At 40.5% G+C, this 27,429-nt stretch overlaps 1 pseudogene; it reads right to left on the bottom strand.

Moving 5' to 3' along the window:
- LOC147442504 (uncharacterized) overlaps nucleotides 1-27,429 on the bottom strand; it is a 64,161-nt pseudogene that overhangs the window by 33,825 nt on the left and 2,907 nt on the right.

Raw genomic sequence — 27,429 nt, 5'->3', positions numbered from 1 at the left:
CTCTCTCTCTCTCTCTCTAACTCTCCCTTCTCTCTCTTGAGTCTCCTCGCTTCCCTTTGCAGGCGTGCACCAATGTTAGGAAAAAAAAACCGAGGTCTAGTGTATTTTAATCGACTGAAATCCTAAAATCCTGATTAGATTTTGAGCTTGCCTTGAGGAAACCGGGCAATTTCCACAAGTTTTAGTGTAATTACATTCAAATTTTGACCTGAAAACCGAGAGAACTTCCAGTTTGCCCTTATTTTCTTTGGTTGGCGCGTGACCCTATCTGCTTAATAAACACACACACACACACACACTCCCATCCACACTCTCTCTCCCCCTCTCACTCTCTCTCTACTGCCACCCCACGCGAGAACCCCCTCTCTCTCCCCCTTGTGTCGTGTACTCTCTCTCTCTTCTCTCTCTCTCTCTCTCTCTCTCTCTCTCTCCTACGTGCAATGTGACCCACACCCCCCAAGGCTCTTGGTGTTTTCCTTCTCTCAGCGTGCGCCAGGCTATTTGCACCTCGTTGTCGGCCTTAATCAGCACATAGTGAACTCTGCCACGTTGCCCCACCTTTACCGCTGCAGTCCCGCCGCAAACCCGCCAGGTCCACCGCACATGCGCTAGTCACTTTAGTTAGTGTAACTTAGCTAGGTTAGTTAGGTTAGTAAAAATCCATATAAAAACCATAAAAAACAATAAAAAACAAAAAGAAAATCAATCAAATAAAAATAAAAAATAAAAAATCACAAAATTCCGATAATTTTTTTTTTCAAAAGGGAAAATGAAAAAGGGCTTTTAAAAATCCCAAAAAAAATTAAAAAACCATAAAAAGAATCAAAAACCAAAAAATCCAATAAAATTTATTTAAAAGAAAGAAAGAGGTTTAGAAAATGATTTAAAAAAACTACAAAAAAAAAAGAAAATAAACATTAAAAAATCCACAAAAAAATAAAAAACTCATAAAATTCTTAAAAAATAAAAAATTCACAAAAAAGTAAAAAAACTCAAAAAGATTCACAAAAAAAGTCCAAAATTGACCAAAAAATTTCCAACAAATTACTAAAAATTTATAAAACCATAGAAAATTCACAACAAAATAAAAAACAAAACATCAAAAACTCGTAGAAAAATAAAAATCACAAAAAATTCAAAAAAACTGATTGAAAAAAATCCCACAAAATCAAAAAATTCATTAAACCATCAAAAATTTCCTAAAAAATAAAAAATAATCAAAAATCACAAAAAATATAGAAAATTCACAAGAAATTTCCTAGAAATCAAACTTTTTCAAAACAATCGTAAAAGCACATGAAAAGACCAAAAAATTAAGAAAATTCACAAAAAAGTTAGAAAAATAAAAAGAAAGTCGTCGGAAGTGAACTCCCGGATTCAGAAGGTCATAGGTATCTTATGAACAGTAAAAGGAGTAGAGGAGCCAAGATCCTATTGATTAGAGTAAAGCCAGATTCAGAGAACTCCCGGATGTTCACAGACTTCAATGGAGCCAGGTATTGCAAGTTCAAAGATGAAGTGCAAATAATCAGCCCAAGTGGTTATCCAGAAACCTGCACAAGCCAACAAAACATACAATTATTGGTGCATATGTAATCAGGGTCATTATACATGGATTACAGTGGTCAGATCTATAATCGAGTACCAGAATTGCAAGATCCAAGAGATCAACCAATAGAAGCAAGTCTAATTGGAGAACCAAGCCAAAGACGGTACAAAGGTCAAGATGGAGCATTCTACAGCTTGATGCTTAGTGTTTTAAAAGAAGATACCAACAACTTGGTAAGCATAGAAGCAGAAGCTTCTCAACTAGAGCCTGACATGACAGAACCAAATGAAATACCACCAGTCATGGTGTATTGCTCAGATTGTGGACGAAAAGGTGGACATTTTTCTGAAGATTGTCCAAGAAACCCAGACAACAAGGGCATATCAACTGCCAAGCAAGGTATGCGAATATCGATGTAAATGCATTAATTCGTCACTTTTAATGCAATCGGATGATTTTGCATTACCATTAGAAGCACCAGTAAAAACACTATAAATTCAAAATGAGCATAAAGATGCACAGACACCTGAAAAGCTTAAAATTGACTCTTTGAACAACAAATTCCTGCATGAATTTAGTAAAGGTGTCCACATATCACCAAAGGTTGAAAAGACTGTCAGGTTTGCAAACGATTCTGCATCCAATGCCACAAGTGTGCAATCATTCATGAGTCTATGGGACACATCAAATAGAATGATGCTAGCATTGTATGGCACACATAATTCATATTGACACTATGTAGACCAAAAAGAGAAACTGTACAAAAAAGATCAACCTGTGTTTGAACGGCCCACATACCAGCTCGTAGAAGTGCGCCCAGTGATAGATAAAAAAGAATGGTTCATTTAAGAAGAAATAATGTATTATAGCCCATCCTCTCTAGAGCTTAAGGATATTAACCGAGTGAACCCAGAAATCCGTTCAGAGACAAACTCTCCTCCATCAAAAATTAAGCTTCGACGTTGTGACCAAACGAGCACATACTTTGACTAAAATAGTCGTAGATATAGACGAGAGTCTAGCATCTATGATGTCTTGGGTCCTAAAACCATAGAAGCTCGTATTATAGGAGACCGATGGGATAGACAATAGAAGGGTAAAGATAATGCTATCTATAGCTTAACTTGGGGAATAATTTGTCATGCTTCACGAAGATACATAGGAAACTATGCAGAAGGTTTGCAGTTGCCAAATGTCAACAGTGCTACCCAAAGTGTACCTTCACAATCCCAAAAGGTGAGACTAAATCAAAGCCAAATAGTTTTGAACTCATACAATGAAGTAGGCTATAGTGATCACCCTAGAAAAAGGGGAGCTGTAAATCCATCAAGCTCAGCTTATGTACCAGGAAATGCTACACCAGTTAGAAGCCCTAGAGCTTCTAGCCAACATACCCCTTCAAAGCAAAAACCATTGAAAGATCATATGGTTGTTGGAAGTTTCCAATTGACCCAAGTTCTCTCAAAATCTGCAGACAAATGCTTATATGAAGATCAAGTAAAAGTAAAAACCCGACAAACCCCATAGTGTTCAAACAGTTACATGTGATCAAGCTCACATACGCATATCAAGATGCACATGGTAATGAATATCAGCAAGATCATGATCTTGTACAAACCCCTACAGATGGACCGATTGAAGTCAAAGACTATCTGAAGATGATGCAAAGCCTCAAGCTGCCAGAACAGGTAACAAAAAAGTCAAAGTCATTGGGAGCTAAAGTCCAAAAAGCTACACAAAGGTCACCACCAAAATCTCCTTCAAAGAGACAGATTCTTCCAGAAAGTACAATGGATCTTTTAAGATCAAAGGTTACTCAGATACAGGTGGACAATGCTCAACAAGTGCAAAAAAGTACAGTACTATAGCAATACGAGTCGACATCAACGGAAGCAGGAGATCAAAGCAAAGAAAATGCACATAATGTTCAACCAAAGGATGTTTCCATAGCAAAAGAAGTTAATACAAAAAGAAATCCTAAGACAATCAAGTGCAACATGGTTGGTGAAAACGAAGAAAAGTTGTCAAGAGAAGTAAAGCTAGATTTTCAATTAGACAAGAACCTCATGTATTTTCTCACTTGGAAAAGATGTGGTCAACCACAATTGGAAGATGCTCTTGAATTTGTGAGCATATCAGGAGACAAATGAGCAGAATGATGGGGAATCATCTCCACCACCATTGAAATAAGTTCACAGATCATCATAGCTCAATTCCACGTGATCACATCAAAGGATATGCCAGAAGACATCGTAATGGAAATGCCAATGGTTCTGAAGTTGTTAGAGATACAGAATGCAAACAAGATGCAGTTTTCACAGCAAACAAATAATGAAGATCAAGACTGGTCACCCGCGGACGACAGTACAAAGTCCTCAAGCACAATTCTAATGGAAGAGCTTATTGAAGATGCTTCATCTCCATGGAACAAAACTTCAGAAGAGCTTAAAGCAAATCAGGCAATAGCAAGTGCAGATCAAACAGAGCAAAGAGCAACCACGATAGCTATTGAGCAAAGAGGGCCACCAAAGCTAGAAGTTAAGAAGAACGAGGTTGCAGACAACCAAGAAGGTATAGGAAGTCCAAAGATCAAGACATTGCCAACTAAATTAGCTAATGAAAGTCAGATTGGAAGATAGAGTCTCAAGCTACCCTCCATAGAGACACAGTTAGATCAAGATGAGACCATGGCAAAATCAAGATAGAAATCTTCAATAGCACCAACAATGAAAATAGATGTAGTTCTCAGCAGTACAAAAGGATCAAGTGTCAGATGTAATGCTCTACTAGATAATGAAGTAAAGTACAATATGGTTGCAGAAAACATTCAGAGCATTCTAGAGATTACTTAAAACAACCCAGGTAACAGGGAAATCATGGGTAAGGCTACATGTCAAGATGAAATGGTTGCTACCCTTAGCATCCAAAATCATGAAGAGCAGGTAAAGTTTCAATTAAAGCCTTCAAAAGACATGCTTGCAGATGTAATCCTTGGACATCAGTGGTTAGATCAACACAAGGTCTACAAAGAAGATAAAATGCTAATACTCTCTTCTCCAAGAGGTACCCAGTAGAATTTATAGGTATCATTAATGCTAGATTCAGAGTTACAGAAGTCACAAATATCAAAGACAAATCTTGCAGACAAAGGTAAGGCCAAAGTGGAACTTCCACCGATTAGCAAAGAAAATGTGACAGCATATGCCTCTACATCAAAGAACTCTCATGGATCAGATTCTTCTAGCAAGTCAGGCTTTCAAAACTTCAAGTCAATTCCTAACCCAATTGAAACCTCAAAGGGGACACCCAAAAAAGCAAAGATATATCAGCCAAAGTACTCAATAAAGCAAAGGAAATTCAAGCAAGTGTTTGTTCCGAGCAGTTTTGTCAAAGTTAATGATCCAGTTTGGATTAAAGACAGGAAATCAATACAAAAAGACAAACACATGGGATGGATAATATCACAATGGAGCTTAAAAGAACAAGAATACTATGGAGGTAACAGGCAGATATGGGTACCAAAACCTAAGGTTAGGGCATATGAAGTAGCTTCAAGTCCCTCCCAAGAAAGGAGGCCCACAAGGTATCAACCTCGACAATATCCCAGGATACCTAAGAAGCAGGTACGCAATAGAAAAACATTGAAAGATGCTAAATTCTACCATAACTCACAAGAGGATACAGAACAAAGATAGATCCTCAAAGAATCTTCCTCTTACACAAGGATTCTACACAGGTTATACAAAAGATTTGGCTACCAGTCAACCACAAGCCAACTACAACTACACCAGAACTGCATGAAGATCTCAAGATCTCAACAAGACCTAGAGCTCAACAACGTCAACAAAGGAGTTATAAAGGTCCTCAAAAGATTTGAATTCCTAAGTCTTCCAATGCTCCTAGTCAAAATCCAAATGTTGACAGTGAACAGGGCCTACAACAACATCAAAGACTCCTATCAACCAGCCTAATTGGAGAATCAAACAAATAATGGAGTATTCACAGTCAAAGAAGGACGATCCAACCAACGTGAATGCAAATTCAAAGATGATAAAACAGGTATGGCAAAAGAAACCTTCAATGCCAACTTGGTCCTTCAATAATTCTCTTTTTGAGGATTCAAGATTACTTTTACCTGAAGAAATGTTTGTAGTAAGCACAAGCATGTGAAAATTCAAGTCGCCAGGGTGCAAAAAACACTCTTTGGCATAATCAGAGTCGAGCTTTTGAGCCATAAAATGAGAAAAGCATTAGTCCCAAAGCTTCAAGTCATATTAAACTTTGTGTTAAGAGTCATAGTTATTAGGCTTATACTCAAGCAGGAAGAGTTGAGCATATCTAAGTCGTGTTGCTCATGCTGGATGAGATGATCATAAGAGTCAAAGTCTATTAACTGACAATTGGTGGAGTGTCGTAGAGTCCAACACTCACGCAAAACCCTTTGGTCATCTAGGTATTAGAACCTAATTTAGAATCTCATCATTCTACTTCCCTTGTACATACTTTTCATAAATAAACAATAGCCTCCTCACTAAGCTATTACAACGAAAAATGCAACATCATCTCTCACATCAAACATATTCAGACCAATCAAGATGTCGAAGCAAATTGAACCTCATCAACAAATTCAAAAAATAATGAATACAATCATCCCATCAACAACCAATCAAAAACCTTCCATTGCCTCCACGGACACTTTTCAACAGTGCCCAAGGACGGGCACTAAAATCAAAAGGGGGGAATGTTAACTGATTCAACGTCATTTAACAGAAGCTGCTAAAGACCAAAGACGTATGGATGCACATCAAAGATCAAAGTGAAGAAGCAGTAAAGATTGGAGTTACACATTTTTTACGTTTTCCCAAAATGGTCACGTATTGTAAATTCTCGATTTATTTCAAGCCATTGTAATATTATAATGTGTTACGGGCTCAGGGGAGTTCTAAGCTAAAAAGAACAGGTCATTTAGTATGCCTAGGTAGCAGATTTAGTAATTGGTGGAGCCTTAAAGGCCTTGGGCACCCGAACATTGCATATTTTTACCCTAGGTATATAAGGCAACGTGTAAAAGAAACTAGGGTTCTCAAGCTCATTGGTTAAGAGCACTCTTTGGTGAGAGCTCTTGAGGTCTGTGGCTATGGAGTCCTTGAGCTTCTCCTTGACCAAGCTAATCTATAAGCAGTTTAATCAAATTCACTTGTTCTCTTTTATTTTTCCCATAATCAAATGGCCAAATTAAGATGATAAATAATTTTAGAAATGTAGAAGCTAATTTTCATGAGACATGAGTTATTTATAGGTCATAGGTGATCTTTAATGAATCAAAGATGCACATATAGCCCATGAAAGAGGTTGCGTAGTAGCCAAGATGGCTACTTTGCATCTTGTTCTTGGACATGGTAGCTACTGAGGACATGGAGGTGGTTTACATGGATGTAAAAACAACATTTATTCACACAAAATATGATGTGTATGTCTACATGAAATAGCCAAATGGTTTTGAAGTTGAACCTGAAATTTAGTCTATGAGGACAAAAGTGGTGTGTAGACTACATAAGGTGACTAAAACAAGCTGAAGGTAGTGGTACATGAAGTTTGACAAGTACATGTAGTCTCAAAGGTATGAAAGGAGCCAAGAAGATCACTGCTTGTATACTCAAAATTTGAACGATGGTTCACTGATGATCTTGATACTTTATGTCGATGATATGGTCATTGGGTAGGAAGTCTAAAGATGATATTGTATACCCAAAATTTTAACAATGCTTCACTTATGATCTTGTCAATACTTTATTGCAATCATATGATCATTGCCATAGGATGTCTAAAGACAAGATTTCCATCTTGAAAAAGTCACTATGTGCACGCAGTTTGCTATGAAATATTTGGGAGATGCAAATCACCTTCTTGGTATGAAAATCAAGAGAGATAAAAAACATCGAATATTGGAGTTATCATAGGAAAATTATATCCACAAAGTCTTACAATATCTTAATATTCAAGGGGGAAGGCTACATTGAGTACCCCAATGCAGGCACATGCAAAATTTAGCAAGAATGATGCTCCAAAATCTAATGTTGAGAAAGCTAGAATGGAAAAGGTGCCATATTCTTCATCTATTGATAGTCTTATGTATGCCATGTTGGCCACAAGACCAGACATTGCTCTTGCAATTGGATTGGTTAGTTAATTTATGGAATATCTTATTAGGAAGTGGTGAAGCACATCTTGAGATATCTGAAAGGTACAACCTTATTCTTTGGTAATAATGATGCATCCATTGTGGGTTACATGGATGCATATTATGTCGGTTGTGTTGACACTAGAAAATCCACATCTGGCTATGTTTTCCTATTTTATAGAGGATCTGTGTCATGGAGATGATGTCTCCAAGATTGTACATTGGTGTAGCTAAAGTGTATTGAATATAGAAGATGGCATAGGCATGTTTATATGGGCTGGAAAGTGCAAGCCTAGGCAATGAAGCAGGTATGAAGTGCAAGTTTTTCAAGGGAGGACTTGAAGTGTATGATGAAGTGCTTAAAGAGTGAAGTGTGTCAGTCTTTTGGATCAACAATATGACTCCAAAGGTTTGAAGTTTTGTCCGGGGCAGAATTTGAGCCGGTTTGACCGCTTTGGAAAGCATGCCATCTAAAGGTTTTTGAAGCTTGACAGGGTTCTAGAGTGTGGTATGCATTGTACAAAGTTAGCAGGGATTAACAACTTGTTCATCAAGCATATGGTTGTGGAGTTATAGCCTCTTGAAGTTGAGATCTATTGTTGAGCAGGTTGGAACATGTGACTTTTTGTAGTTTTCAATCACTTGATCTACATGCTAAGTGAAGTTGGAATGAATAAATGATGGTGAAGATCAAAGCTTGAAATGGGTGTTATTAGCTGGATTGTGCAGCCCAAGAACTAGAGAATTGAGCATCAAATGAAAGAGGTTCAAAGCAAGGGGAGAGTGTTTGGAATGTTTTCTTTAAAGGTTTTTGTGGATCCCTAGAGTGTGAATCGATCACGGGTTGCCACATGGTGCATAATATATCCCACATGCAAAGCAAGGAGTCTAGAGTTTGTGCTGTAAGGGATGAGGTGTGAAGCCCATAGGGGTATCAAGGTGGGAAGAGAGAGGTCTCTTGAGCATTGGCTATGGTGTGCCTGCGAGCATGTCTAAGTGACACACTTCGTGACGGTATTTGGCGATTATTGTCATCGGTGGGTGTACGGTGGTTGCAAGCGGTGTTGTCATTGATAGTTGTTGGTGGTGCACAGTGGTGATGTGGCCGGCCCATCAGCGACTTGTCTCGCAACCTTGGGCCCAAAACTTTTGAAGTAAGGATGGCCTCCCACAAGCACTCGCGCTTGTGATTGGTGGGGCCTTCTCGTGGTGGTGCTCAGGTGGAGAGAGAGAGAGAGAGAGAGAGAGAGAGAGAGAGAGAGAGAGAGAGAGAGAGAGAGAGAGAGAGAGAGAGAGAGAGAGAGAGAGAGAGAGAGAGAGAGAGAGAGAGAGAGTTAGAGTTTTACAAAGGCCCATCCAAGGGGTTCTTCTCATGCAACTAAGTGAGAAAAAGAGAGGGAAACTTATCGAGGTGGAGAGCCATGCAAGATTTATTAAGTATAGTGTGCTACACTTGTATGTAATGCAAGGGGAAAATGCTAAAAGAGGCTCAAGTTGACTATACGAGCTAGAAAGAAAAATTTTCTTCTTTTTGAAGCTTTGGCCTCTCCTATAAAAGGATATTCTCATGTTTTTGTAAGGGATTTTTCCATTTGGGACTTTTTGGCCATTTTGTGCTACGTGGAGCCAGAGGGGGCTGCGGGTCGGGGTGTTGAGCTTGCAAATGTGTACCAGCTTGGATCATATTGTATATGGTCATGTTGAATTAAGAGAATCCATCATTGCCACCATTTTGTATCCATTCCCCCTTTCCCATTCTCTTCTCTTCTTATGTGAGTACATTTACAGGCCTGTGTCAACAACAGGTGTGCCCCCCCAAGGTCTATTGTGCAAAGAGATATTGAGAGAGGCTCTGTGTGTGTGTGTGGAAGGCAACGGATTGAGAAGTGCAAAACTTATCTGCAATAACTTGGATAGAGTTACATCAACTCATGAAGAGTCTTAGTGTCCATCATCTTGGGATCATATTTCCATTGAGATGATACTCTCCTAATTTTTTATCTTGTTCATGACGAGTCTTAGTTTCCATCATCTTGGAATTAGATTTCCATTGAGATGTTACTCTCCTAATTTTTTATCTTGTTCATGGTTGCCAATATACAAAGGCAAGCTTTTTAGAGTCTAAGGTTTGCTATCTTCTAATAACTCTATCCCTGCATCACCGTGTAGTGATTGGATATTTCCGAGGTAGAACTCATGGTCTAGATTGATTTCAGTGATAGGGGCTGACTCAAGGGTAGTACTTCCGTCTTTTTTGTTTTTAATATCCTCCCACAAAACTGGTGGCCATGGTTCTTCTATTTCTGGAATAGACATCAGTGCTTTTGTGAGCCCACCCCATCTTTGGTATTGGCTACTTCCCTTGTATCTAAAGGTTCCTGAACTTCCGGCTCTTCTTGGTCTCTCTTTACAACACTTTGGTTCTCCACTTTTTGGGTTCTTCTACGGATTAGCACCTCCATTTTTGGAGCATCTGGAACATCTGGTTCCATAAGATCTTCAGCCTCTTAGATGAGCTTCTTGCACATTTGCAACCTCTCTTTTTCATACCACGGATGAGGATACATCATCCATCTATGCTCTTGGGTTTGATTTGATTTTAGCTTGACTGAGTCAATCTTTGACTCTTCACGTCCCTTTGTGTTTTTCTTGTTCTCTTGCTCTACTCTAAGCAGTTCCTTGGTTTGGTGTAGTTTTGTTTCCAATGTTTTCTCTCCTTCAGCCTCTTTGATTTCATTTTTTCTTGTTTGGATTTCCATGATTTTCTTCCAGTTCTCACCGATGTGTTATGGATTTAGTTTTGAGGTGGCAATGTGGGTTCCTCAACAACGATTGCATTTTTGACAGCTTCTTGAGCTTGACCGCGAGTCATCACATTTAAAGTAAATGTGGGCTCTACCTTGGATCCACTTAACGAAGGCATCACTCCTAAAACTTTCATTATTGCTTTGCCCTTGTAGTCTAGATTCTTAGCACAAAGCTGGAGTAGATGGTCTAGCCACAATCATCATAGAACCCAAAGATTTATATTCTTGGCAACCTCGTTCCCAATGGTCACCTCCATATTCATAGCATAGACCTTGTTGCATAGCTGGTGATCTAGCTACTGGTTGTTCATGTCTGTTAAGAATGTTCTTCAAACCATACTCTTGATTGGCTATGAACATGAGTGTATTTGCATTCATGGAGTACTGGTTTTCATGGCTTGTGGCACATGCGTTGGGTGAGTGTAGGACTACCACTCTACCATCATTCAGAAGAGGAAATTTTTGGTTGAGCATTACACCATTGGGTGGGATGATCCCCTCCACAAGTCTCACATCTCCTCAATTGAGGCTATCGTACATGCAGGTTCTGACCATAGCCTTGGTTTATTTTTCTAATCACCTCCTCAACCACTTGATCAAGGCTTAGTCTTGTAGAAATTTGAATATCCTGTTTTGTTGCAGATTCACTCTTTGGAGAAAAGGCACTATTAGTCACGCTTTATACATCGTCAATCACCTCTCCATAGTCCTTACAATTGTCAACTAGATAAAGAGCTTCTCTAGTGACTTGCTTAAACATCGTGTATCCTTTCAAATATAGGTCATTTTTTAGAGTCTCCTTCTTTAATACCTCAATGAAGAGAATTGATAGGATCTCATCTTGTGGTAACTCTCTCAGAGAACATCTCTCTGTATATTGTTTGAAGCGAAGCAGAGTTTCCTTCACTCTCTCGTTCTTTTTCAGTTTCAAAGCGTAGATCTGGGACACTGTGTTGTTTTTGATCCCCCTTTGTGAGAACTGCTCTGTGAGTTCTTGCAAGAGTTGTGCTATGTTCAAAAATCATCTTTGTTCATTAGTTGGAACCACGTCAAGGTTTTTCCTTCCAATCACAATCCAAATCCCTCATACTGAGTATGAAAATTTGCAATCTGTTCAACTCTCAAAACTTGTTTGAAGAGTGAGACATGAGCATATGGATCCCTTGACCCATTGTACTTTGTTTTAATACATTGAGCCACTTTCTATGGTCTTAATTATTGTGGGCCAGTCACCAATATAACCGGTTCATGGTCTCTTTGAAAGACATCTCTCATTCTCTCCTCTCATTTTGGAGAAAATCTCGATGGAATCCTCTGTGATGTTTCCTCTAGCATCGTTTTTGGCTGAAAGTAAATAGAGATTGGAGTACCCTTGTATGTGTATCATTCTAAGTCAATTGGATAAACAAGTATGTACTCAAGTCCATAATTATCTACCATCAAAACTTGCACTCCATGGGAATCTGTATATGTGAATGCATAGAGGTTCTTATTGGTGGTCAACTCTCTAGCATAGGGCTCTACACACTTATAGAAGATAGATGGATCCCCGTTTATGAATCTGTATAATCCCTCATGAGAATAGTTTGTTACAAATTATGTCATGGCTTTGTGGGTTTTGATGAATCTCACATTTGCTTTGCTGATTAGAGAATGCCCCTCCTCTAGGTATTCTCCCAATCCCATTGTTGTCGGCATTGCAGTGTTTCTTGCATTTTTCATGTCTTTGACTGGATTAGAAAACCTTGGTGGTGGATGATTTGTCATGGTTAAGGCTTAACTCTCAAGGTAGTCTCTTACAAGCCCACTTTGACTTAGTGCAACTTATCTCTTTTTTACCCTGGTTATAAGGTCTCTCAAAAGTTAGGTATTTTTTATCCTTGAGTATCTAGAAGCTAGACTTGGGGTATTCTAAAAGTTTTGAATTAGTAAACCTAGAAAAATTCATCTCTAAATTTTTTTCCTATTGCCCACAAGATTTCTTCCTGGCTAAGCCGCGCTCAATTTGGAGTTGTCTATCAAAAGTTAGAGAAATTTTAGTGAACTATACTTGAAACAACACTCAAAATAGTCTCAATACAAAAACACAAGAACTTTGCCTTGTATCTTGGTCTCGAGAAGGTATTTTAGCTCAAACTTGAGATTTGAGATGTACTCAGGTATATCTATAAGCTCATCAACTTAGACACCCCCAATATGCTGAGGTACATGGATCACAATCCATGACCTGCTGTCAAATTTTTACTTGAAATTTTGGCAGTATGTAAACAAGGTCATATGCAGACTTTGTACCAATTTTCAGCAAATTTTGAGATGAAGGGACATGGATCACGATCCATGTTCCACCACATCTGGACTTGATCTTTTGCCAGCTTGTTACTAATGATGTCCACAAGCTAAATATCAACTCTTTTTTAATTTGGACTTTGTTTCATAGATCAAATGCCCAATAATAGGTGTGCACTGTAATTTTCAGCCTGTCACCTATTTTTCTCCCTTTTGACCCAAATTTATTGATTTTTTTCCAAAAATTGACTTGGGGATATGTTTCCTTATATATGCACTACTAATCTAGAAATGTTTAGGTTAATTAGCTGTGACTATGGGGTCATGGATCACGATCCATGTTTGGGATCCAAATTGACTTTTTGGTACCATCAAAATCAATGTGACTGGTAGGTCCTATGGTATCAATTTGTTTTTTAAAATGGACCTCTGGATTGAAAATTAGGTCAATTATAGAACTTTGTTAGCATGCTTGACAGTTTCGGGCTTTTGGTTTGGTTTTTGATATCCAAATTCAGTTTTGAAAAGACCACTAGACTCCTTGTGATGGGCTCTAGCTATGGTCCAAGTTTGGTCTCAGGACATGGATCGCGATCCATGTACCTCTGTGTCAGAAGGTGATAAAACTTGACACAGCTTGTCCTTGGTCCATTGACCCCTGTTGTATGGTTTTTATATAATTTGGACTTGTTTAGGTCCAGCAAAGGTTAGCCTCTAGGTTTATATGGCGATTTTTACCTTCAACTGTCTTTTGCCCTTTTCACCCACTTTTTTAACTTTTCTGACAATGCTTCTTTGGGAGGTTTTATTCACAATGGTCTTTGCTACAAGAAGATAAAATTTTTGTCCAAAATTTCCTTAGGGGTCTGGATCGTGATCCATGTTCAACCAGATCTAGACACCAAATTTGGCATGCTAATTATTGGCAGTATCAATAGTCTACCCCACCACTTCTTTTTAAATTTGGACAGTTTATTCCTTGTCAAAAATGAGTTTTCTGTCTGCCTTGCGGTTTTTGACTATTGAGTCTATGTTTGGCTATTTTGACCCATTTTTCTCAATTTTTTGACATGGTGCCTTTTGAAAAAGTTGTTCCAAATGATACCAGCTACCTACTAGTCTAGTTCTTATGCAAAATTTCAAAAAAGATACATGGATTGCGATTTATGTTTGGAAGCCAAATTGACTTTTCTTGGTACCATTAGGATCAACATGTTTACTGGATGCTATGGTATCAAAAAAATTGGATTTGGACGAGTTTGTGTCAACCAAAAGTGAATTCTCAAGTTTGCTCACGTGGTTTTTAACTATCTGTTATTTTTGGCCTTTTTCACCTCTTTTGTAAACTTTTTTGCCAATGGTTCTTTTGGGAAATGTGTTTCAACTTGTATCAGCTACCCACTTGTCAATTTATAGCCAAATATCATGATGAGGTACATGGATCGCGATCCATGTTTAACAGTAAATCTTATTTAGGTTCAGGGAAAAAGATATGTACATAGATGCTAAGGAGTTGGGTAGTACCATACCCCTTGTACATAAGCAAGATTTCAATAAGTCAATAAAGACTCTATTTCTATGTACATGATTTTTGTTAAAGATTCTCAAAATGAACCTAATGCTTTAGCAAAAGAAAATATAAAAAATTAAAAGGAATTAGAGTTATCCAATTTTCTCAAGGGGTTCCAAGATGTTTTTATTGACGACATCCCTTGTGAGATACCTCCCAAATGAGGGGATGATGACCATGCAATTGAACTTCTTCCAGGAAGCTCACCTCCTAATAAACCTCCTTATTGAGTTTCCCAAGCTCAACAAGAGGAGATTATGCGGCAAGTGCATGAGTTGGTTGAGAAAGGCATGGTTAGGCCTAGCTCATCTCCATTTTGTTCTCATCAGTGTTGTTAGTGCAAAAAAAAGATGGCATATATCGTATGTGTGTCGACTATAGAGCACTAAATAGGATCACTATCAACAATAGGTTTCCCTGTTCCACGGGTAGAAGACCTATTTGATAAGCTACACGGGTCGATCTACTTCAGTAGGATTGACCTAAAAAGTGGCTATCATCAAATAAGGATAGTTGATTAAGACATTGTAAAGACCACATTTCACACTATGATTGGTCTTTACGAGTACATTGTCATGCCTTTTGGCTTGACCAATGCACCAGCCACATTTAACCGCTTGATGGAGAAGCTATTTAGGCCTCACCAAACCTTTACTGAGTGTTCTTTGTTGATATAATCATCTACTCTAATTCATTAGATGAACACAAGCAACACCTCTAAGTAATATTTCAAGTTTTACGAGAGAATAAACTTTATATTAATTGAAAGAAAATTGAAATTTTTTAATAAGAGATTCAATATTTAGGTCACATTATCTCTCAAGATGGCATCCAAATGGATCCATCAAAACTAGAGGTAATAAAAAGATGGCCTAATCCAAGGAATTTGCGTGAACTAAGAAGCTTTATAGGTATGTGTGCATACTATAGACGCTTCATAGAAAAGTTCTCACAAATCGTAGGACCATTACATGACCTAAAAAAGAAAAATGTTAGGTATATATGGTCCACTGAGGAGAACAATGCTTTCAAAAAAGCTTAAAGAGAATATTATCTCTCAACCTGTGCTTACAGTACTAGATCTCTCAAAGCCATTTGAGGTCCAATGTGATGCTTGTGGTGATTTCCTTGGAGCTGTTTTGCTCCAAGAAGGGCATGCCATAGCCTATGAAAATTGAAGGCTTGACCCTCTTGAGCAAGATCTAGGGATATATGAGAAGGAACTCTTAGAAGTTCTACATGCTCTATAGTCATGGATGCATTATTTATTGGGGACTCCTTTCATTCTACAAACGGATCACCAAAGCCTTAAGCACTTCATGACACAGACCAAGCTCTCCGACAAACAAATGAGGTGGGCAGATTTCCTTTCGCAATTTCATTTTCATATTGCTCACATTGTTGGCAAGCATAATCAAGTGGTTGATGCATTCTCAAGACGACCAAGAGTGAATGCGGTATCCATAGCAACTCACAATGATCTATCTTCTATGATAGATGAGTACACTATTGATCTCAAGTTTAGAGATGTGATTTTAGCCCTTGAACTATGGAAGAAGGAAGAACCATCTACCCTACAAGATGGTTATCTTCTCTATGGCAATAGACTATGCGTTACTAACTCACTATGTGAGAAAGTAATGTATGAATCTCATGCTCCTCCTTATGCGGGGCATAGAGGGATTCAGTCTACGCTAAAAGGGATAGAGACATATTTCTATTGGCCTGCCATGAAAGAAAACATACAAGAGTATGTTTCAAAATGTGTGGTATGCCAAAAGAGGAAGTTTGAGAGAGGGAAGCAACCTAGATTGCTTCAACCTTTGCCAATCCCTAATTCACCATGGGAGAGCATATCCATTGATTTTATCTTTGGATTGCCCAAGTCTATCCATGGGAATACAGGAGTATGGATGATAGTAGACACGTTTAGCAAAGAAACACATTTCATACCTATCAAAAATACTATCAAGGCCCATCAAATGGCAACCCTCTTTATATCACAAATCTTCAAATACCATGGCTTGCCAATGTCTATAGTGTCAGATAGAGATCCGAGAATGACCAATAATTTTTGGAAGGGTCTCTTTGAGAATTGAGATACAAGGCTAAACTACTCTTGGGCCTATCATCCCCAAACGGATGGCCAAAGTGAAATAGCTAACCTAACAATTCTTGATCTACTAAAAGCTTATGTCACAGAAGTAGATCAAAAGTCCCAATGGGAGAAGTACTTACCTTTGGTGGAGTATGCTTACAACAACATTGTACATACTTCCATGGGGAAAGCACCCTTTGAGGTGATAGAGGTAAGATAAAAAAGTCCCTTGCTACTTAAGGTACATGGGAAGATCTTCGCTTTTGCAGATGAATATAGCCAAGACCTGCAAGAATGTTTTCAAAAGATTAAGGAAGCTATATCCATCTCTCAGCAAAGGCAAAAGGCTGCTGCTAATAAGCACAGGAGAGCCCTAGCCTTTAAACAAAATGATTGGGCCTTGCTTAAGGTTCCTAAGGCTTGATTAAGGCACACAATGGGCAAGAATCCTATGGGACACCAAAAGTACTATGCTAAGTTAGCAAAAAGGTGGCATATCAACTCAAGCTACCCAGCCATTGGCTCATTACACAATGCTTTCCACGTGAGCCTACTAAAGATTTACAAAGGAGAGCCACCTCAAGAAGAAATTATTGAAGACCCACCGGAGATCGAGGGCCAAGAAGAGGTGTTGCAGCTCGAGTCCATTCTCCAACACGAAGACAAGGTATTGGTAAGACTATCTGATGATATTTTATCAACTTTAGAAATTATCCTTTTGAAGATGCTAGATGGATACAAGGCATATAGTTAAAGGATAACCTAAACCTTGTCGATGCTTACAATAATTCCCTAGAGTAAGAAAATGTAGATATGTTTTAATGAAAAAAGTTTTTGTCTTATAAGACTCTCTTTTTCTTTTTTGTGCACACATGTTAATAAGTATGCATGCTTAGGATCATGTTTGTGGGGACGATGTCTCCCGAACACCAAGTAGAGTTTGTCACTCTACTATGAAATATTGATACAAACTAATATCTAGACATGCTTGCGCTAGCTAAGGCTCTCAAGCACCAAATGGACTAGTTATCCATTCTGGAACGGTGTCGTGGGGAAAAATAGGGATCTTCTACCCGCTAGCAACAAACAAACTAATGAGTAGGCTTTATCGTCTCTAACTCATAGTTGAGGATGACTATGATTTCAAGAGAGAGGTAACGTTATGAAAACTAATATCTAATTCTATCAAATGATTTTCTCATGTTAAACTGATCATTTAATATGGGGAAGTACCAGGGGAGTAAAAGCTAGAATATTGGTAAGGCTGCCAAACACGTCTCTGTAAGGATACGAAGGAGGGAAAATAGGGATCCAAAGGGGGACAATCTGCAAAAGATCAATGTGCTTCAATGGGGCTTAAAATACCTAAGGTTCAACTCCATTAAGACTTCCATAGGCTAAAGCTCCTAAATGTAATTGTATTGTCCAAAGGCCAAAGTAGGGGAAAATTGGATGGTCATGGGAAGACTAAAAAGTCTTCCCACATCCCTAGGAAGGAGGGAGGAATCTCTAGCCCCGAGAAAATAATTTCGAGCGAACAAGAAACCGAGCGAATATGTACAATAGAAAAGAGCACATCAACATTGCAATAGTTTAGATATTGAACATAGAGTAGCAAAATGAATCGGTCATATCTTAATTTTTTTCAAATAACAGAATGAGGAATCCCAAAACCCGAGCGAGTTAGCACGAGTTGTCCCAGAAATTGAGCAAAATAGAAAAAATAATACGTAGGAAGTCATAATCAAACTTAGGAATAATGAGGGTGAAGGAAGATGAGGTAAGAAAGTAGTTACAAAGTTGAAATTCTCATCTTAGAGTATCTCTTATGATTTAGAAGGAGAAATAAATTGGCCTCTTAAGCTCGATGCCAATGTGCTCTTTACAGTACGATCATAGCCATATTCACATGAGAGCTTAGACCATGTGGAAGTGTTAGTTCTTGCACATATCTTTGCACATTGTTCACTTGGTTCAAATTTGGGACAACCAATTAGGCACTAAAGACCAAACAACACATTTCATGCCACTTTTTGTTAACAAGTGTTATCAGACATATTGTATGCCCTTGTCATAGACGAAACCTTATGGTAGCTTCTTTTGTAATACTACACTATGATTGGAGGTGTGTCTTGCATTGCTCAAACTGCTCCCTTCTCTCTCTCTCTCTCTCTCTCTCTCTCTCTCTCTCTCTCTCTCTCTCTCTCTCTCTCTGCGAAAATTATGTACATTGTATTACATCATGTCATCTTGGTCTCTGTTATGTCATAAATGTGCCATAAACTGCAAACATCTCTCCCTGAAATTTCCATTAGAGACATTGATACAATCCTCCATCATCTTTTTCTTAATGATCTCTCTCTCTCTCTCTCTCTCTCTCTCTCTCTCTCTCTCTCTCTCTCTCTCTCTCTTTGTGTGGTAAAGAGGTTATTCATACTATTCACAAAATGGAATTCTCATCATAATAAGGTTTTTGTGATGATGCATGCCATACAAGTTGGAAGCTTCATAGCATATCATTCTATTTTTGAGTGAAATAGATAAACGACATATTTTATTGGCCAAGATGGGCATATTGGTATTAAGGGCGAACATGTGGGCCTTGATAATTATTACACCTTAACTTGAACGCAGAAGGAACCTGAAATCTTGTAGACGGATTTGATGTTGGAATACCCTATTGGTTGATGACGTTTTTGAAACTATAAGGGATAGAACTGCAAAGGCACAAAGAGCTAGATGATTTGAGGAGGTTGCAACATCCATTGTTAGCACTAGGGATGGGGGGTTGGTGGAGCCTAGCACATACTCACTACATTGACTGTAGCCTAGCATGTACTTGCTACATTGGTTGTAGAGTGCCTGAGTGCTCGGACAAGCAGCCTCGACAGCCAGCGCTGTCCAAGACACAAAGGTGGCCAACATTACCACCACCACCACCATCACAAGGCGAGTAAAGCCTCCATAGCTTGAGCCTTCTCTCTCTCTCTCTCTTTCTCTCTCTCTACCCTCAAGAATCCAACACTTCTGCACATTAGTATAGGTTCATGTGTTTGGAGCCTCTCAAGAACACAATGGAACCACATAGCCAAGCCTCCCAAGGCAATAGAGGTTTAACATTTGCAATTCCAAATACTAGTGCTTGAAAACTTTTCTTACAAAATAGTTGGTGAAGACAAAGAATAGAACATGGAGCTTGTACTTGTACAACACTTACACTCTCATCATTACCATTAGCTGAAAGAGTCTTTGGGCCTTCAGGAATATGCATTTCCTGCGAAGGAGGTGGGTTTATGATTGTCATAGGCATAACAATATCATCAGAAAGCTTGCCCTACATCTCTCGATGCTCTTGGCATAATGCATATAATAGTGGACTAAGCAAAGATCACAAGGAGAATTCTGCAGATAACATTCTTTTGCAAGGCTTGCCGGAACAGTCCTCTGTATATGCCACACATCCACCACGTAAAGACTTGTCCTTCCACAATAGAAAAGGCCGCATGAGGATTGACTGCACAAAAGGCTAAAGTGGTAGCGGCAAGTGCCAATCCACCCTCGACAAATATGGCATGGCATGTGCAGGGTGTTGTCCCAGGTACTTCAGTATTTTGATATTCCTCTCAAACAAGACACATGGGAAAATCAAGCCTAATTACCAACAATAATCAAAGTGGTCAGCACAACCACAGATGCCCGTATATTCAGCTCGGCTTCTTGTATGGCCACCACATTTTTGCTTTGTATTTTGGAAAGCTCTGCTTCTTGTGACCACAACATATATTTCTTGGCTAGCTCTGCATCTGCTTGAGTCATCTCAGCCTTCCTAGTGTTCTCAAAGATCTTGGTCTTTGCTTGAGCAAGAAGATCCTTCTGTTTTGCAATCTGGACCTGCTGGAGCGACATACCTTGATCTCGGTATTAGCTTTTACAGCATTCTCACGTTGCGTGAGACCCTGTCGCTCCTTGGTGCCGACATCACCCTTATACTTGGCATCAGCGATGGCGATCTTGGCGCTAGTGGCCGCGTCTTTTGGCCGACGAAGGACAAGTACTCATGGCCAGGGACATCGACGATCTGCTTGACATTGGCATTGTATATGAGGAGGCCAAATTCAATGAGCTCAAGCTGCGCTTTCTCGAACACGGCGAGCTTGAATTGTTTGGTGCCTTTGAAAATGTCCTCCATGGTCATGGCGGGCAGCGAGGACGCGGTGATGGGGGCTTTTCACAAGCCAAGCTCCCATACCCCTCTTCTCTCGTCCCCACCCCATGAAAACCCCCTCTTAGGGAGGGAGTGATAAAAGACATTGGAAAAAGTAAGAAAAAAATAAAGTATGATTATGTAAATATATGAGAAAAGTAAAATAGGCCACCTCATGCCTGCGGGGCAGCCCATCCCCACCTTGCCTCCTTTTTCTTCACTGTTGCCCCGTCGTGTGTCCCTTTTCCTCTCCTCCACTCAAAAGGTCAACCCCCTCTCTCTTCCCCTTGTCCTTTCTCCTTTCTCTCTCCCCTCAAGCTACCCCACCTCTCACCAATAATGCATTCTAACTCACCAATAATGCACCCTAACTCACATGCAACTTACCCTATCTTCCAAAATAGTATACCCCACCCCCCCTTTCTCTCTCCTATCATATCCCATGACCCAAATACCCCCCCCTCTCTCTAAAGGGCTCCATGTCTCTTGTCTTGTAGCTAAATAACCTCCCCCACACTCACACACACTCAGTTTCACTAAAAAAGGTGCCCACAGACCCATCCCCACCTGGTGGTTACCTGATTTTTCTTGTGTTCACACACATCTGCACACAGATTCACCTCTGAACACACTCCTCTCTCTCCTCTCTTGTAATTACTTTATTCTCCATGTCACCTCTCACTTTTTTTCATCAACCCATCTCTCTCTCTTAGTCTCTCTCTCATGAGACTGCTGTTCTGGCACATATACACACAGCCAGACAAGTGGGGCCCACAGTCACATGGCCTATGTAGATAATGATTTCTTCATTTCTAAATTCTAGAATTTCTCCCCCCCCTCCTCCCCTATATAAAGAGGGGTCACCATCACACAAAAACACACAACATCACCAAAGAACACACTATGCACTGTGTGTGCCTAGTGCACACACACACACACACACACCATCACCATCACCGCAATCACCATGCTTGTCTTGAGCATGACCTCTACACCCTTGGCTATGGAAGATGAAGGGCAACTAAATGAAGGATGATGGCCATAATCCTCCTGCGAGTCTTCGCCATCAACTCCCACCTATCCGCCATGTGCTCTACCACTCTCTCCCTTCTTATTCCCCTACCCTATGCTCCCCATTTCATCGCCTAATTCTCTAAATAAGGCTTGAGGTTTTGTGAGTATGTTTTCTTGCAATGTTTTGCCCATGTGAGGTGTGCGGAATCGCCACCTAGTCTTGTGTTTTGGAGTGAGCTTGTGTATGTGTGAAGGGTGTGTGGATTCGCCATCCTTTTGTGATGCCGAAGTACTAAGCCGCTATACCCCCTCCCTCACTCTCTCTCTCTCTCACTTGATCTCATTCCCTTTCCTTTTCATCATTACTCCCAAGCATCCATCTCTCTTGGATGAAAACTTTGTTATGGTGGTGTGTTGTTTGCGTCCTAGCCGCTGAAGCTAGGTGGTGCCCCTTGTTTGCTTTACCATGACAGGCTCGAGGCGCGCCATTCGGTCCCCGGTGTTTTAGAGGCCGTTGGGGTTCGGGGTTCGCTTTGCTCCCGTCATTTGGTGCCCCCACGGAGGATCTTTTCATGAAACCCTTCAGTTTACAAGACTTAAACCCTTAAACTATTGTGAATGGATGAATGGCTAGCAGGATTTGCTAATTGGACGACAGAAGAAGAAGAGCTCCAAGCACAACTAGACGAACTCCGCATCTCCATCGAAGCTCGAGTGCCAAGCATAACGGTAATCGATTTGCAGTGGGAGAGTCAACCAACACGCCAAACCCAGTGGATATACATAGGCCAAGTGCCAAGAAGAAGAAGGAGAAGGTCGAAACCATGTCCGCAACCTACAACCAACCCACAACAACAAAATGGAAGGAGCTCTACACAATAGAGAATCAACACTATTCTACTTTGAGAATCGGGTAACTCAAGTCACCGAGGTAATTATCACAGTCAGTTTTCAAGTCGCACCTGATGCTGCAGCACAGATAACGGAAGCATTGGCTCACACTCTCACTAGAGAAACTAGGGATCTACTGAGTTTGTTTCAGGAAAGAACACCACCCTCTCCCACAAGCTTGGACAGTGACTAAGCACCTCTAAGCTTCACATGAATCAGTATAACCTACCTCAAGACAGATCACACATACCAACACGTGTACGCTCAATCAAGGTAATACTGGATTTGAAGGCTCACTACCAGCACGTCATTGACACCATGCCGGGTGGGGAGCGGTTTTTGGAGGTTCTGGCATCAGATCAACCATTTGTCTTACCTTTGGTACAAGGCAATGTACCGTTTGAAGTTTTAATCTATGTCCTAGTATAAGAGGGTATACACGCCTCCTTGTAAAGAAGAAAAAAACTTTTGCAAGTTAAGCAGTGTGTCTTTCTAGCTCTCTCTCCGTAATCATGGCAAGTGTAGCATTTCCAACATTTAAAGGAAAGAAGGGGGAGGATTTGGTAACAGACTTCCTAGATGACTTTGAAGTAGCATGTGTAGTGAGCAACAAAGATACGGATGAATCCCGGGTTAGAATCTTTAAGCATCTCATGAAGCTAGAAGCTAGATCATGGTACATTCCATTCCACAAGCAACCAAGGATAACTGGGAACCCTTAAAAACCGCTTTTAAGAGGCGCTTTGGGGGAGGTACCACTTCAGAAAAGTTGTGGGACAAGTTGAGAGACTTGAAGCAGGAGGGTCTTTTAGAATATGCCACCTATGAGTCCAAATTTGTGGATTTGTGGGAACGGTGGGTTGAGTCACTGGCTAGGGGGGAAGCTGCACCCAATTTCCTAAAAAATGATTGGTTCACGCATGGCTTATGGCCGCTTCTCAAGGGAAGGTGAAAGGTAGATTCCCTGCTACGTACGAGTTAGCCGTTGAGATTGCTCGCCTTAAAGACAAGAAGCTGTGAATGAAAGCCAAAGAAACCGAGTCAACAGAATCAGGAACATCGCGTTGACCAGCAACTACGACAACCACCATTCCACCACCACCACCGGCTCTTGGGGTAAGAGATGACCAACAAGATATGTTGGCCCATATTACTGACCAACTGCAGAATTTGTCTGTCCACTTAATACAACAAGGGAGGAGTCAAGAAAGAGATCAAGACCCTGGAAGAGCACGATGACAAAACAGGGAGTATCATTGCTACAACTGCGGAGAAGACGGTCACGGTATGTACTACTGTCCCAAACCACGACAAAACTATAATAGAGGAGGTAGGAGGAACCAATTGTCACTCCCTAGAGAAAGAACACCCCCACCCCGAGCACCACCCCCACCAACACAAATTCTACGTCCACCCCAGACACCACTACAAGCATCCATCCCACCTCTTCCACCAGCCCCACCACCTGATCGCCCTGTAAACATCATAAGGCTAGAAGAGAAAGGAAAAGGCATAGTAGTGGATCCACCCAGAGCAAAGGAGAGGGACAAGGGTAAGGAGAAGGTAACCTTTTTAGAACCACTTGAAGCCATGACTGTGAAAAGAGCTAGGAGAGAGAAAGCTACACAATCAAATGATGAGAGAAGCATGAGAGGAGAAACTAGCAAGAGGCCATCCAGGCCACGACGGAAATTGGGCATCACCGACTTCCAGCTAGGGGAAAGTTCTAAGCCCTATGATCTAACATTGGATGTGGCAGAGCAAGGACCGAAGATTACATGGCCACAGCTGCTACATCTTGCACCAAAAGTAAGGCGACAATGGTCTAAAATGGTAAGTACAAGACGCTCCAAAACAAAGGTAGCCGGAGCAATTTCGGGATGCAACATGGATGACATCCTTCCAATTGTCGACGTAAACATAAAAGGAAAGAGGGTTGGAAACACCTACATTGATGGAGGTGCACAAATCTGTGTAATGAGCAAAGCTATGATGCTTCGATTAGGGCTCGAGGTTGACAGGCCTTCTCCATGCAAGGCAAAGATGGCAAACAACGCAAAAGTAAAGTGTGTGGGTGTGGTAAGTGCCGTGAAAATCAAAGCTTTCAACACTGAGGTAGAGGTAGATGTTTTTGTAATGCCTACTGAGGGGGAGGGCTATCCACTAATTTTGGGAAGGCCATGGTTGATGGCCATGAAGGCAAAACAGGACTGGGGTACTGGCCTTCTACGCATGACCGGTAAGAAAGGGGAGACAATCTACTACGACATGAGGATTGGCAAGCAGAAGCAAATGAATCTGGAAACATCGGTAGATGAAACCACTAGTGAATCTTCCAGTTCTGAGGAGGAGACCACATCCACCGACGAAAGTGACAGTTCCATTGATGTGATGGGTATCATTATGAAGGATCCACAAAGGGTAAGCACAATTGGTGATCCATCACCAAAAGGGAAACCCAATGAAGAGGAGAGAAAATCACCTGGCCTAGGAGGAAGTAGGTTGAAGGGTATGTTGTCTACGGAATTAACACTTGAGGAGAAAGATAGTTTTTTTGCAAATGTTGATGGGATTTCCTAACCTGTTCATTGACAACTATGAAAGAATCACAGGAATTACAGTGGTGGAACATCATATTAAGCTGAAGGAAGGGGTAAAACCAGTTATGAAAAAGCTACGACGATTGGGGGTCATACAAGAAAAGGCACTCTTGGCCGAGGTAAGGAAACTGCTGGAGGCGGGATTCATCTATCCTGTAGAAAACTCAGAATGGGTGTCACCCGTAGTGGTGACGCCTAAAAAGAATGGTAAGTGGAGGGTTTGTGTTGACTACAAACCACTAAATGCAGCTACAAAGAGAGACCACTTTCCTCTCCCTTTCTTGGATGAAATTCTGAATGAAGTAGCGGGTTTTGAATGCTATACCGTCTGTGATGGTTATTCTGGATACTTTCAAATACGCATAGCCTTGGAAGATCAGCTAAAAACCACTTTTATCATGCCATGGGGTTGTTTTGCATACAGGGTTATGCCATTTGGTCTCACAAATGCACCTGCCACATTCCAAAGATATGTCACATATGTTTTTCAACCGTTCTTTGGAACATCCATAAGATTGTTCATTGATGATTTTTGTATATATAGCTCCCGTATTTCACATTTAGAAAAGGTAACTGAAGGTTTGGCCAGGCTGCAGAGCCTAGGTGGGCAATTAAATGTGGATAAATGCCACATTGGGGAGAGTAAAGTCATTCTACTAGGCCATGAAATTTCAGCAAAAGGTATCAACGCTGACCCAAGTAAGGTGTCCGCACTCATAGCCCTACCTTCACCAACGACCGCATGTCAACTGGTCTCTTTTCTACAGAAGGTGAGGTACTTAAGTAGATTCATACATCTACTATCACAACTTGTTCTACCACTGCAACAACTCACTCAAAGATCAACTTTCACTTGGGACGAGGAAAGCGAACATCACTACAACAAGGTAAAGGAGGTCTTAGCCACTCTGCCAACTATCTCACCACCTAAGTGGGATGAAAAATTCTATGTCACCTCAAGTGTTGGTGATGACTCATTGGGGGCTGTGCTACTCCAAAAGGATACGACAACATCTTTCATGAGGCCAATCTACTTCTCTAGTCGAATGATGACAGCAGGAGAGAAAGGTTTCACCCATGTGGAACACTTCGTCCTAGCTCTTATATTTGCAACTACAAAGTTTAGGTCATATTTTCTGCCTAAGCAATTTGTGATTCTAACCACGGATGAAATATTTCCCTATGTTGTACAACACATGGATGTGTCTGCTAGAATTACTAAATGGCTAGTTCGTCTGCAAGAGTTTGACTACAAGGTACAGGTAGAAAGAACGACAAGGGCAAGTTTGGGGGCACTCATGACCTACCAAGTATTTGAAAGGAAGGAGAAGCAATCTAAGGAAGGAGAAGTCCGATTACCTCCAGTACCACCGATGGTAGAAGGAGCATACTCTCTCTACTTCGATGGAGCCTACAAGCGAGCGTCCGACAAAGCAGCTGGAGGCATAGTGGTCTTTGATGACAAAGGGACAAGGGTATTTTCGTTGGGCCAATTGTTAGATTCACATTCTAACAATGAAGCTGAGTATGCAGCACTAACCAAGGGTCTACAATGGTGCGTCTCGCAAGGTGTACAACGCCTTAATGTATTTGGGGATGCTCTACTTCTGGTAAGGCAAGTAAATGGAGCATGGACATGCAAGAATCCTAGTTTAAGGACTCACTTAAGTGGTGTAAAAACCTTTTTGGGTAAGTTTGAAGAAGTTCAAATACACCATATCCCAAGGACTCAAAACCAAGAAGCAGATGCCCTAGCAAGTGAAAGACTACAAGAAGTGGTGGTTGGAGCAATAAAACTAAAGCTCCCTCTATTTCAAGGAAGTGATGCCTTGCCTGACATCATGCATTTTTTGGAAACAGGGGAATGCCCATCAAATTTAACAAAGGGACAGAAGCGATGGCTGACGCGGAAGGCCACAAGGTATCGACTCATCAATGACGGTTTGTACTGTAAGGGTAAGGACCAAATACTCAGGAAGCTCCCTCTCTCTCAGGAAATCACGGGAGTAATTGCTAGCTATCACGACGGGGTTTGTGAAGGTCACTTTGCCCTAGACATAACAAGTAGGAAAATCTTGCAGGCAGGCTTCATATGGCCTAGCCTCAACCATGATGTACACCACTAGTGCAAAATATGTAAGTTGTGTCAAAAGGCCGGCACTAGGTCACTTATGCCTGAACCACAGACACCTATTCTCTCATATGGCCCATTTGAAAAATGGGGTATCG

The sequence above is a fragment of the Adiantum capillus-veneris genome, chromosome 14 (assembly GCF_014529385.1).
Source record: "Adiantum capillus-veneris isolate H3 chromosome 14, ASM1452938v2, whole genome shotgun sequence".
In the NCBI taxonomy this organism is placed as follows: domain Eukaryota; kingdom Viridiplantae; phylum Streptophyta; class Polypodiopsida; order Polypodiales; family Pteridaceae; genus Adiantum; species Adiantum capillus-veneris.
This window is presented reverse-complemented; position numbering and strand designations above follow the sequence as displayed.